Raw genomic sequence first — 11,490 nt, 5'->3', positions numbered from 1 at the left:
TATTTGTACTCAAAAATAGTTTTTGTTTTAACCTATTTTTTTATATAATTGACTAATTTTATTTAGTTAAATTTACTAAGCCACAAAACATTTTTTACAGTGTAAAATAAGAAAAACGAAGTAGGTAAAACCGCATACCCAGCTAGACACTCAAATCGAGCTAGGCACTCAAATCGAGTCAAAACAGTCTTGGCTTTTAGACCCGCAGTCTGCAATCCACCCTAACCCGGACTGCAGGTGACATGTTAAAATTATTCCACCCGTTACATCAAATCAGTAGTGGTTCAAGCATATGTGCCGAACCCCCCCTCCCCTTCATTGTCCCCCAACCCTACCACCAGTGAATAAATAAATACATTAAATAAAAACAAGCACTTTAAACAAAAAGCACACAGAATTCTTTTTTTGGTTTTTAACTGAATTCTAAACACTAAAGTAGGGTTAATCCCTAGTCCTCCCCTCGCGAGTTGTTTTTTGTTCAGGGCCTAAATGTGCATTGAAATATAGTTGAATGTATTTCATAAAATTAATAAAAGATATACAATTATAAATTATTGTTGAATTATCCCTTTTTCCAAGTCATTATGCACAATGTATCAAACTTTGAAAATGAAACAAAAACATTAACTTAAAAGTCCTTTTAAAAGCAGTAGTTATTAATGACATAACTGCACAGCAAAATCACTGGTGTTAAAATAACACCCAGGGTGTCAAATTTAACACTGGAAAAGTGTGTATATGTGTCCACACTACACTGTGTTAATTTAGTCAAAAGTGTAGTGTTAATTTAACAACACTCATTATATGTTAATTTAACACTCAATATTGTTAAATTTTACACTTTGTTCAACACTATTCATTGTTGTTTCCACACTACACTGGTGTTGGCACAGAAATACAGTGTTAAAAATTAACACTCCTAATTTAAAGTCAACACCGGTGTAATGTGAATTCAACAATGTTAAGTGTTAAAATACTGATTAATAGCCACTTTTGTTGCTAATGGGTTGTTTCTATAAAAGACAAATGACAAGAAATATTGCAAAACCTCTTTTTATTAAAGTACATCACATTTAATATTTACATTGATACACACAACACTTTGCATTTAACACTGCTTATTTAAATACCTCAGCTACAATTAGAAACAGAATACAGTATGGAATAATGAAAGTTATCTTAAACCACAGCGCAGTGACATGAAAACCACTTATTATAAGGTCTTTAATAAATCAAATGAGAGTTAAAAAAAATTAGCCACCCTACTCAAAACTTGAACATTCAAATACACTGCAATTACCTTACTGGCAGGCAGAAATGCTTATCCTTCACAATACTAAAGATTTTTCCATAACAAAACAGACATTTCAATTCAAAAGACGTTTCATTTTTCTTAAATACGTTCCAACCTGGTATTTAGTTCTGTAGTTGTTTTACTCATGTAGTGGAAGGCTGCATCAGTGGTCTTCATCATGGAGGGAATGGCTTTTTGGTCCAGAATGATGCAAAAATTCTGGATGCAACTTCTGTTCCCAACGCAGTGCAGGCAGGGCTGTGCTGATTCATCCCCCTCAAAGCATGGATTGATGCTCATCACCTAAGTGTTTTAAAAGAGTGTATTTGATGAATGTATTTGATGTGTATTTATGAACTTGTATGTATTTACATGGGGTGAACAATGCAAGCAAACTAACTGCTGAATAAATAACTAGAACAAAATACTAAAAAACTTACACAGCACAATCAGTAGCTTCAGTTGCACATTGACCCTCTTTCTTCTTTCTTCCTTTCACAAATGAAAGGCAAGAGGTGAATGAGCCAGGGAAGAGCTGCCACATCACTGTCCCGTCCTAGCAAAACGGAATTTAAACACCATGAGTATACAGTTAAACTTTAAAACCGTAAAAGTAGCAAACCCATGTACACTTACCATATTTAAACTCCTGTTGACCAGACAGAGGGTCATCCATATTGTTGTATGTTGGCTATTTTGCAATACATCACCTCAGCATATTTCTGCAGATTTTCAAAGACAAAAAGAGTCAAGAAAATACCAAAAAGGGTGCAGTTTTAACCGTTATTTGAATCAAAATCATCTCAGTATAATAAATCATGTTAGAGACAGTGTACAGTACAAATGTAATGTGTGTACTCACATAACTAGTTGGTAAGCTCTTATCCTCCAAACTGGGTTAAGGAACAACAGTTCCAGAATTCATGGGTATGCCGTATTCAAATATAGTCTGGTAGGGTCCTATCACAAAAAAAGACAATAAAGACTCTGAAAACTCAACATTCTTTTTATATTAAAAACAGCACTCAAGACAATATGAATCTTCATTTATACATTTTCAAAATAGTAATCAATTTGATTGCTATTTAATATGATATCAATAGCAAAACGATGTATGAGAAGATAATATATTTTTATTAAAGTTGGCAGCAGGTCATGTGAGTTTCTTTCCAGATTAATAATAATAATAATAATAATAATAAGTACAAAACTACATATACTTAAAAGATTGGTCAACTGTTCAGTTATGTCAAATAAAATGATTTATATGTATAAATATATAAACTTACCTTCTGTAATGAATTTATATAAGTATTAGCAGTCGTTTCTCATTGGAAGTCATCCATGTCAGGTCTTCTTTAATAAACTGCCCTAAAAACAGCATCTCTTTTGAATGATTTGAAGCACTCAGTGTGAACTTTCACCAAACTAGCATCTATAATGACAGAAAAAAACAAATGTTCGCCATACACGTTTTACACTTCCGTATGTATTTGCCATTTGCAGCTGTCTGACATAGCGCCACGAAAAGCTTACAACAATGCATCCAATCCAGCAATCTGTGCATACAAATGATGATATATTGTGAGGTTTTGGTCAAATTAATTGTTGGTATGGCGATATTTCCCCTGTTTGCATACATCTTAGAAAAACACATGACGATGCGGTTGCGGTTTTCTCCGTGTTTTTCAGTAATTTGAATAATTAACCGATATCCGTGCACTCACGTGCATGTAAACGACCTCGTTAACTCACGGTATCTAGCCTATATGATAACCTTATAACGAGCATCATATGGTGAATAAACGAGCTTTCATTTAACTTAATTTCATACCTTCAATTTGTAGTGCATGTCGCGTTTTATCATGGTTCAATTCGTTCATATCTCCTGTTAATATTATCCTTCTTGGTTAAAACTTTTAGCTAGCAGTTTAACTTTATACTAAACTAACAAGGGAACAACACAACACAAGGTAGCTCTGATTAAACTGAACCAAATAACGAACAAAGGGGAAATAAAATGGGAAAAATATCTTATTTAGGTTTTTTGGCATATGGCTGCGTAGAGTCAGACAGAGAAATAACAGTTTAATTTAGCTAAACCATGTGAATATTATGAGACTGATTTACCTGATCTCTTCAGTCCTCCTCTGAAAGAAAATGGCGGTAAAATCCCTGACAGGATATGTTTAGTGGAGGCGTGGCTTGATTTACACCACTCAGAGTGAAATCTGATAACACCCTTGTTTAACACTGACACTGTTGTGGATATAACACTGGCCTAGCAATGGCAGTGTTATTTTATTACCAGATAGTGTTAAAACAGCATCAACACTGTGTATTTAACACCATCCCTGAAAATTTAACACTGGTGATTTTGCTGTGTGTATATACTGTACATTGTATATTTTGCACGTTTCTCATACTCTTTTTAATCCTGCTTGACTGAAGGCTTCCGTTAGAACGTTTCTCGTTTGTCGTAAGGTTTTTGTACATTAAAGCTGATGAGTTTCTCCCGCGGACTTTTCCCCCTCGCGCTCGGGCACGCTGTCTGCACATTAAAGCTGTAGAGTTTCTCTCGCGGACTTTTCCCCCTCGGGCACGCTGTATATGAACTTGAACGCACCGCCTAAAGTCGAGGGCAGGGCGCACACTTCTAGTTCTAAACAGGTTAACTGAAAGCACAATGACATTAAATGAGGTGACGCCTATTTCGTTTTTTTTTTCGCAGACGCGCACAGCTCCAGTCAGGACATATTAGCCAGTTTTGTATATCAGTAGGTTCCAAACTATTGCAACCCCATACGTATTTACAAGACCTACATTTTTTTATAGAAATATAGGGGAAAACACATTTGTTCCCTTTTAGTAGTTTTTTAACAAGTTTACTTAAATAATATTAAAATATAGGGCTGCACAATTATGGCAAAATCATAATTGTTTAGGCTACTGTATTTGCACTGAATTGGAAATGATATATTAGAAAAATACAATGAATTTTCAAGGCTGCAGAGAACAGTATAGCAGATATGGCTACTGAGGATTTAATTATATTATTTTAATAGTCAGCGAGTCCCACTCCGGTCCTCATTTTGAGTGTCTAGCTGGGTGCACATTTTTACCGACTTTCTTTTTCTTATTTTGGTAAAAAATTAACAAGTTCTATTATGTAGCATACATTGATTTTTTTATAACAAATATGACTGACTTATTCATTGGCAAATGCAGAACAATGAGGAGAAAGCAAAGGTAGGCTACACGCCTTTCTCCCTTATATGATTAAAGGCTTAAATGTCATTTTTAAAACGAAAGCACATGCTTGTCAAATTTATGCTGGCTGGATAAATGCAGAATCAACAATATCTTAATTTTTTTTTCGATTTATTTGTTCGTATTCATTGACCCTTTTTTTCTTGTGCAAATTAGCACGATTGTCTTTTTCCTGTCACTCAGCACGAATTTCTATAGCCTATATTGTTTTCCATGAACACAAATACATATATCAAATACTGCCTGACGAAATTTTGTAACCGAGCCAGCATAAATTTGACAAGCATAAACAGTCCGCTTTCGGTTTAAATTTGTTTTTAAATTAAATACATTTTAAAATTACATTTAGCTTATGTTCCCCATGATTAATCTTCTCATCGCAAGGTAGAGGCGTGTCGCCTATGTTCTACATGTTCCTTGTTGTTCTGCATTTGCCAATAAATAAATAAATAGGCTACTTAGTTTGTTTAAAACTGTCATATTTGCTAGATAATAATAGCAAAATAACTTATTTATTTATCACTAAGGGAAGGTTCCTTCAACGCCACAGTCATAATTTTGATTAAATTCAGAATATGCCTGCCTATTCTACTTTTTGTAAAATGCAAAAGGGATTAAGTGAAAATAATTAATCAATACTTGATAAATGGATAATCAGTCCTGACTAGAGCTGTGTGCCAGTCACGTTCCAAACGAACAGGGCTGGGTTTCCCGATAACGATTAAACTTAGCACTTAAAGGGGGGGTTTAATGGTATTTCAAGCATTCTGACTTATTAACACAGTTATAGAGTTGTTTCCTCATGCTAAACGTAGGCAAAGTGTCAAAAATGCAGTTGGGCGTGTTTCAGAGTATTTCTGTGCCGAATGCACTTCGCCAGGGTTCGTACAAGTTTCGGCTAATTTTTTCCGATTACGGTTCTAACTGAGGTTTCAGGGGTTTTCGATACGTATCGCTTCTTTATATGGGCTTCCGCCAGAAAACTTCCCCCGGAAAACCCCGCCCAGCCGTCAGTCAGCGGGAGACGCTAGAGCTTGCTAACAGCTTATCACGCCACTCAGCTTTGTTTAATTTCAAAAGTCAACAATGGCACAACAAGAAGTGTGTTTTTGGATGTAAGGAGAAGACATCCAGCCTTATGGAAACAATGGATATAGTTTATTATCCGGATTAGCAGCGGAGTTTTGCGTGTGTGTTTGATGCGGTGGATTTTCATGACGAGTTACACGTGGTAAGTAAGACTTCTGTCTTATGTTGGAAATAGGCGCGTGTATATTATATAAATTACACGAACATGTAGTGAATCATAAGTTAAAACAGTGTTGTATAGTGTTGCATGACTCGTACTGGGAGTCTCGGTGGGCGCATCGTCATTTAAATCTCCCGTAAGCAGCACCACACTACCTGTTATCATTAACTCTTTTCCGTCACAGGCGTTGCTGGATTCCGGTGCGGAGGCGTGTCTTTTGGATGCTGGGTTGGCCAAGTCCTGGGGTATTCCACTCATCCCTCTCTCCTCTCCTTTGTCTGCCTGGACATTGAAGGGCCAGCATATGGCTGTGATCACGCACCGCACACCCCCTGTGAGTTTGTTTGTTTCTGGCAATCATCGTGAGGAGATCGAATTTTACATCTTAGAGGATTCACAATCGCCAGTCATTTTAGGTCATGACTGGCTATCCAAACATAATCCTCACGTTGATTGGCAGAACAATGTTGTGTTATCTTGGAAGTCTTCGTGTTATGTTTCTTGTCTTGGTCCTGCTCCTTCTCTTGTCTCTTGTTCTGTTCCGCAGGTTCCAGCTATCTATCTCTCAGGGGTCCCGGCGGAGTACTCGGATCTGTATCAGGTTTTCAGTAAGTCCCGGGCCACTTCTCTGCCTCCTCATCGGTCGTATGATTGCGAGATCAAACTACTTCCCAACACTTCTCCGCCTAAGGGTCGTATATTTTCCCTAGCTAAACCAGAAAGAGAGGCTATGGATAAATACATTAATGACGCTCTTAAAGCCGGTCTCATTCGCCGCTCCTCGTCTCCAGCTGGTGCTGGATTTTTCTTTGTAAAGAAGAAAGAAGGGTCTCTTCGTCCGTGCATTGATTATCGAGGGTTGAATGACATTACTGTTAAGAATAAGTACCCCTTGCCATTAATGTCATCAGCATTCGAATTATTACAGGGAGCGCGCGTATTTACCAAGCTAGATCTGCGCAACGCTTATCACTTGGTACGTATTAGAGAGGGCGATGAGTGGAAGACAGCCTTTAACACACCCTCAGGACACTGGGAATATTCCGTTCTGCCGTTCGGTCTTTGTAACGCTCCAGCTGTCTTCCAGACCATGGTCAATGAAGTGCTGGGTGACATGATTAACAGATTTGTCTTTGTGTATCTCGATGACATTCTCATCTTTTCTCCCTCCATGCAGATACACTCTCAGCACGTTCGCATGGTTTTACAATGGCTTTTAGAGAATCAGCTGTTCGTTAAGGCAGAGAAGTGCGAGTTCCACAGGAAGTCGGTTTCGTTTCTGGGTTTTGTTATTGCCGAGGGAGAGATTTGTCCCGATCCCGTTAAGGTTAAGACGGTTGCCGATTGGCCAGTACCCGACACTCGGAAGGAGCTTCAGCGATTTCTGGGGTTCGCCAATTTTTATCGGCGTTTCATCAGAAATTTTGGTCAGATCGCTGAACCCCTTACGGCTCTCACTTCACCTAATGTATGTTTCCGTTGGAATAGAGAGGCTCAGGAGGCCTTTGATGTGTTAAAAGTCCCGGTTCATCTCTGCACCTGTTCTCTCTATTCCCGACCCGGCTAAACAATTTATAGTGGAGGTGGATGCATCTGATGTCGGGGTAGGCGCCGTTTTATCACAGCGATTGTCTATTGATGGGAAAGTACATCCGTGTGCTTTTTTCTCTCACCGGTTAAACCCAGCAGAACGTAATTACGACATAGGTAATCGGGAGCTGTTGGCGGTTAGACTCGCTTTGGGTGAATGGCGTCACTGGTTGGAGGGAACCTCGGAGCCCTTTCTGGTCTGGACGGATCATAAGAATCTTGAATATATCCGTTCGGCCAGAAGACTAACATCTAGGCAGGCTCGTTGGGCACTCTTCTTTGATCGTTTCAACTTCACCCTCTCGTACCGGCCTGGCTCGAAAAATACCAAACCTGATGCTCTCTCCCGTCTGTTCGAAAAGTCCGATTCGGAGAGGACGGAGACCATTCTCCCGGAGGGGAGGGTGGTCGGCGCCCTCATATGGGGAATCGAACAGCGGGTGAGAGAGGCCGGCCGGGAGGGGGAAGTTCCGGAGGGGTGTCCAGCGGGTCGCCTATGGGTTCCTGAGCGGTTACGTTCCGATGTCATCCGGTGGGGTCACGAGTCCAAATTTGTCGGCCATCCAGGTATTCGGAGAACGTTGGCTGCCGTCCGTCAGCGTTTTTGGTGGCCTTCTATGTCCACTGACGTCAGACAGTTTGTACTAGCCTGTTCGGTTTGTGCTCGTAATAAAGCATCTAATTTACCACCCGCTGGTCTGCTTAAATCTTTGCCCGTGCCCTCCCGCCCCTGGTCTCATATAGCCCTTGATTTTGTCACTGGCTTACCCGCATCTAATGGTAACACTGTTGTTCTAACTGTGGTGGATCGTTTTTCGAAGGCGGTTCATTTCATTCCCCTGCCCAAGCTACCTTCTGCAAAAGAGATGGCTCAGGTTTTGATTAATCACGTCTTTCGGTTACATGGTATTCCGACAGATGTAGTGTCAGATAGGGGTCCTCAGTTCATCTCTCGTTTTTGGCAGGAGTTTTGTAGGCAAATTGGCGACACGGCCAGCTTGTCTTCTGGTTATCACCCGCAGACCAATGGGCAATGCGAACGGGCTAATCAGGATCTCGGTAGAACGCTCCGCTGTCTGTCGTCACAATATCCGAATTCCTGGTGCGATCAGCTCCCGTGGGTTGAGTATTCTCATAACTCTCTTCCCGTTACGTCTACCAATTTATCCCCGTTTGAACTCTCCATCGGTTATCAACCTCCCCTGTTTCCATCACAGGAGCCCGAGGCAGCGGTTCCGTCTGCGTTAGCTTTCGTACGCAGGTGCAGACGCACCTGGAGGAGAGCTAAGACACTGTTATTATCTAATTCCAGACGAACCAAAGCTGCAGCTGATCGTCATCGGCGACCTCCACCCCGTTACGTTTGTGGGCAAAAGGTATGGCTTTCTACCAAGGATCTGTCTCTCCGTGAGCCTTCTTGTAAGCTGGCTCCGAGATTCATTGGGCCATACAGTATTTCTAAGGTCATTAATCCGGTGACGATAAAGCTTAAGTTACCCCTTTCTCTTGGTCGGGTTCACCCTGTTTTTCATGTATCCAAGGTTAAACCTGTGATGTTTGCTCGCTATAACCCTCCTGTCTCTGCCCCTAATCCCCCCGCCCCTCGTCTAGTGGATGGTGCCCCTGTCTATACGGTTAAGAGGTTACTAGACTCCCGCCGCAGGGGCAGAGGATTTCAGTGTTTAGTGGATTGGGAAGGATACGGTCCTGATGAGAGGAGCTGGGTTCCGGATCGGGATTTGCTGGATCCTGGGCTGATCGAGGACCTCCGTCGGCGACAGGGTGAGTCTCCCAGTCCGTCTGGTGCCGGTCGTGGAGGGGGGGCTACTGTCATGACTGCTGGGTGATCGGTGGCTGTGTGATCTGTGTGTGTGTGTGTGTTGTTTACCTGTGGTGCCGGTTCCTCGTGTGTTCACTAACTCTGCCCCCTTGTTTCGGTAATTGTTCACCGGTGGTGTCTCGTTTACCCTTCCCTTTATATTGCACGTAGTCCTGTCCTTCGTTGCGCGCTCATTGTTTTATCACAGTCCTGCTGCCCTGCCTTGTCTTGTCAGTCGCTCTCTGTCTCCTCCTCTGTTACCCCAGGTTTGGTTTCGGCGTTCGGGGACTCGTCTTCACCCGGACCGCTCGCTTGTGGAGCACTGGATTATATTGACTTTGTTTGTCTCTCGGTACAGCTGGTTCGCTTCGTTTCTAGGCGGTATACCAGCTGTCTCCCTCTCTCTCTGGTTTGCATCATCACCCGTGAGTGGAGTACACTAATTTCCATTGTGGATTATATTGACTCTAACGACTGTTGTTTCTCGGAACCGCTGGTTCGCTTCGTTTTTAGGCGGTGACCAGTGGTTTCCGGGTGGCTCTTCTACATCAGGATTTCACAGTGGATTACCCGTCTGAGAACTTGGATTTTCCATCTTCGGGTGTGCGCCGTGTGCGCCGTGTGTAGGTCCATAGCTGGGCCTGGAGGAGATAAGGGTGTCCTTGGTAAGGATAGCGAAATAGTTGTATGATGTGTTAGAGAACAAAGACACTGAGTTTTACCACCCATGGGAGGATTTATGTACCAGCTTGGAATGTTATAGAGATAAAGTCACAGCATCACCAGGTTGTCATGAGTTATGAGAAGGAGCTAAGGGGCCTAAAGGCAGGAGTCTGCTGAGCATTGGGATAGTACAGAGTGAAAGAAAGGCAGGGCTACTGGACCACTATTGGACCACTATATAATATACTGAAAAACTCAGAACGGGGTCATTGTTATTATCATTTTACCAGGTGTAAACCCTATGACCAGTATTGTGTTTCAAGCTGTCTGATACAATTCTTTAATAAAATACTTTGAAGAGAATTTTACATCTCAACCGTCTCTGATTCTCCTGAAAAAATCCACAACACAGGGAATACCTCTTTAAGTAGTTTTGTGAGAACGGGGTCTAATATACAAGACGATGATTTGGATGATGTGTAAAGTTTAGAGAGCTCATCTATTGTAGTAGGTTTAAATGAATCAAGATGTTCATATGGTAATCTAGTGTTTAGTGAACTAATGGGTAGAGTGATGGCTGCTTGGGTAGCTACGATGTTTTCCCTAATAGCCGTAATTTTGTTAGAAAAGAAGTTCATGAAATCATTACTATTGTGTTGAAGTTTACTATTGGTTTCTGTTTGTTCTTTGTTTCTTGTCAGTTTCGCAACTGTGCTAAAGAGGAAACGAGGGTTGTTATGATTTTCTTTAATAAGCGTACTGAGATAGGTAGATCTGGCCATTTTTATAGCCTGTCTGTAGTGTTTAACACTCTCTTTCCATGCTGCACGCCATACCTCTAACTTTGTGCTTCTATAATTTCTTTCCATTTTTCTAGCTGCCTTTTTAAGGGCTGCGGTGTGATGGTCATACCATGGAGCTGGCGGTTTTTCTTTGATTTTCTTTTTTCGAATGGGAGCAACGGCATCCAGTGTGTTAGAACAGACATTGTTCAGGTTTTCTATTACAGTATCTAGATCGTCACAGTTATCTGCTACATGTTTCATTTGGGACAGGTCTGGAAGAGTGCTAATAAAGCTATCTTTAGTGGTGGAAATTATTGTTCTGGCTAGTCGGTAGCATGTTGTGGATTGAGTGATCCTATCTAAAAGTACATTGTATGACACAAGGTAATGGTCAGAAACTGCATCACTCTGAGGTGATATTTTGATGTCATTAATATTGAGTCCGAGTGACAGAATTAAGTCTAATGTGTGCTTACGAGCATGCGTGGGCCCTGACACGTTTTGTTTAATACCGAGAGAATTTAGAACATCCATAAACGCACGTCCTAATGCATCTTTTGGGTTATCCACATGAATATTAAAATCACCAACGATAAGAGCTTTATCTACAGTGACTACAAGCTCAGACAGGAAATCTGCTATTTCTTTAAGGAAATCTGCATGGTGGCCCAGAGGTCTATAGATTGTAGCTAAGACAAAAGAAAGCTGTTTGTTGTTACGATCAGTTATTTCCATATTTAATAACATAAGTTCAAATTATTTAAATTTTAGTTCAGATTTTTGGTTAACTTTAAAAAATGTTGTTGTATATTGTAGCTAC

At 40.9% G+C, this 11,490-nt stretch overlaps 1 long non-coding RNA gene across 1 annotated transcript; it reads right to left on the bottom strand.

The window, feature by feature from the left end:
• Window positions 1-685: 685 nt before the first annotated feature.
• Window positions 686-2,716, bottom strand: LOC141282049 (uncharacterized). Its single transcript, XR_012336591.1, has 5 exons — window positions 2,584-2,716; window positions 2,157-2,254; window positions 1,931-2,016; window positions 1,735-1,850; window positions 686-1,597 (listed from the first exon to the last, which is right to left on the bottom strand). It is a non-coding gene; the product is annotated as an uncharacterized lncRNA (long non-coding RNA).
• Window positions 2,717-11,490: the final 8,774 nt, after the last annotated feature.

This window comes from Paramisgurnus dabryanus, chromosome 4, assembly GCF_030506205.2.
Source record: "Paramisgurnus dabryanus chromosome 4, PD_genome_1.1, whole genome shotgun sequence".
Lineage (NCBI taxonomy): Eukaryota > Metazoa > Chordata > Actinopteri > Cypriniformes > Cobitidae > Paramisgurnus > Paramisgurnus dabryanus.
Note: the sequence above shows the minus strand (reverse complement) of the source record. Positions and strands in the feature narration are given on the sequence as shown.